This window comes from Phytophthora infestans, genomic scaffold, assembly GCF_000142945.1.
Source record: "Phytophthora infestans T30-4 supercont1.45 genomic scaffold, whole genome shotgun sequence".
Lineage (NCBI taxonomy): Eukaryota > Oomycota > Peronosporomycetes > Peronosporales > Peronosporaceae > Phytophthora > Phytophthora infestans.
The window spans coordinates 236,861-239,935 of NW_003303714.1; positions in this window are offsets into that span (position 1 = coordinate 236,861).

Below are 3,075 nucleotides of genomic sequence, written 5' to 3' on the forward strand. Positions count from 1 at the left end.
TTCAAGTGGTATTAAAACATGATATATATATTAATACGTTTACAGCTTTGATTTTTCGGGTTTTGTTTTTATTTTTCTTTATGGGACATGATTTAATAATATATATCTTGTCCTCCAAAGAAAAATAAATTGAAAACAAAAAATCGAAGTCCTGATTGGTTGGATTTTAATATAAATCGTGTCCTCCAAAGAAGAATTAAATCAAAAACCGAAAAATCGAAGCCCTGACTGGTTGGATTTTAGTATAAATCGTGTTTTTCAAAGAAGAATTAAATCAAAATCCGAAAAATCCAAAATGATTCTGATCAAATTAGATGCCATAATATTATTAGCACCTCTAATTTGATCAGAATCGATTTAGTACTATCAATAATACTACTATCTTACTTCCGATTGCGCTCTCGAGCGCCGTGTCATATTGCTGTCGTTCGACAATTCTCCATGGCTGAAAGTTTCACCGTTCAAGATCACTTCGTGGAGCTGGGATACACCATCGATGATTCCACCAAGGGCCCGATATCCCACCAATGCCGTGGGTGCGGAAAAAAGTATCGCCTGATCGACATTTTCGTAAGAAAAAAAAACAAGCCTCAGCAAGTCGAGGGCGAGGAAGCACTACAAGGTGTGCAAGGGCAAGAAAACGTCGAAGGTCAAGGAACCCTCTAAGTCCAAGAACCCGCGTTTCCAGGACCATACATTTTCTTCGAAAGCGAAGTGTGTGACGAATTGATTAGGGTAGCCTAGTTTTATTAAAAGCAATAATAAAACAACTACATCCTTGACAACACCCGATGGCAGCCGTTGCCAAGCCATAAGGGTTTATGGTTTAGTATAGAGGTTCCTGAAAAATAAACTAGCCTAACAAGTGCACCTGAAATTTCGCACACATATGTAAAAAAATATAGATATTCTGCTCACGAAGTTTTAAATCCAACGGGCACCGGCAAGTATACAAAAACCAAGAAATACCGATACAGCTAAAACAAGCATATTAACATAGGATTTTCTTAACGGATATGAAATCAGCGGTGTCGCTTTAGGGGGGCTTTGTCAAGGTCCGATGTCTAAAAAACGGGCAGAACAGCCTTAAACTGAGCAATGTATTGAACTCATTTGAAGTACGAATTTTTCTTAATCTTAGATACAATTTCCCTATATTTAAGTACGATTTTTTCTTTATTCTAAGTACGATCTCTGGTCTTTATCTTAAGTACGATTTTTTATATAAGTCTTTTTCAGCTTAAGTACGAATTCGTCATCATCTTCAGTACGATTTTTCCTTTAATTTAAGAATGATTTTTTATTATCGTACATGCATTTTTTTATCCTAAGTACGATTTTCTTCATCTTAAGTAAGATTTTTCTTTATCTAAAGTAGTTATTTTTTCTTTATCTAAAGTACGTTTTTCTTCATCTGAAGTACGAAAGTTTTTTATTCTTAAGTTCAAATGTTTCTAATTTTTTAGTACAAATTATAGTACCAGTGGTATTAAAACATGATATATATAAATACGTTCACAGCTTTGTTTTTGTTTGTTTGTTTTATTTATTTATAGAACATTATTTTATAATATATCTTGTCCTCCAAAGAAAAGAAAAATCAGAAACGAAAAATCGAAGCCCTGACTGGTTGGATTTTAATATAAGTCGTGTCCTCCAAAGAAGAATTAAATCAAAATCCAAAAAATCCAAATCGATTCTGATCAAATTTGATGCCATAATATTATTAGCACCTCTAATTTCGATTATGAATCGATTTAGTACTATCAATAATACTACTATCTTACTTCCGATTGCGCTCTTCAAACGGCCACAACCTTAACAGCTACATGCTTTGCCGTCGTTTGTGGGATAGAATCGATGTGCGCATGCCTTTAATACGCTCCACACTCTCCCCTTTCCTGCTATCCTCAGCATCTTCAAACGCAACGCACGTCAGCGCACCCAAGCCTTCATCTCTCTCTCCCACTATCTCTCTCACTCTGTGTCACTCTCTCTCCCTCTCTACCTTTCACTCACACACACAGGTGACGCATTCACTCAGTTTCTGTGCGCGCGCATTTCTCAATCCGTAAGACAAACTACTACCGCACCCTAGCTCAGGGTTACTCAATCTGCCTCAGCAGCCGCAGACTCACTCATCTATCACGGGCTTGGCGGCAGCCTCCCAGTAGCTATGTTGTTCTGCGGGGTCTGATAGGCACCTGCACTTGTGTCACTCAGTTTGTCAATTGGGTTATATTGACGAAGCAGCAACAGATACGAAGTCGCCGAGACACTTAAGCTTCTCAAAGACGACGCAGAGCAGCCGGTGGCGAGGGGGGGGTAATCAACGGCGAAGAGGTGATAAAACGTTTTGTGGCGTAAAAAGGTTGAAAATGAAAATTGTGGACACTGGGGGTATCGATCCCCCTACCTCCCGCATGCGAAGCGGGCGCTCTACCATTTGAGCTAAGCGCCCTCATACACAGACACAACGCACACCAATCGACGCGCTCAAAGCACACCAGCATACACTCCCACAAACACCCTACCACACCTAACGCACACCCAAACGGCCACAACCTTAACAGCTACATGCTTTGCCGTCGTTTGTGGGATAGAATCGATGTGCGCACGCCTTTAATACGCTCCACACTCTCCCCTTTCCTGCTATCCTCAGCATCTTCAAACGCAACGCACGTCAGCGCACCCAAGCGTTCATCTCTCTCTCCCAATATCTCTCCCACTCTGTGTCACTCCCTCTCCCTCTCTACCGTTCACTCACACACACAGGTGACGCATTCACTCAGTTTCTGTGCGCGCGCATTTCTCAATCCGTAAGACAAACTACTACCGCACCCTAACTCGGGGTTACTCAATCTGCCTCAGCAGCCGCAGACTCACTCATCTATCACGGGCTTGGCGGCAGCCAAAAAAAAGCTATGTTGTTCTGCGGGGTCTGATAGGCACCTGCCACGTGTCACTCAGTTTGTCCATTGGGTTATATGACGAAGCAGCAACAGAAGTCGCATCGCCGATGAGGCTGAACCTCCTTCTACACCAAAGCAACAAAATGACGATGGCGAAGGTGGA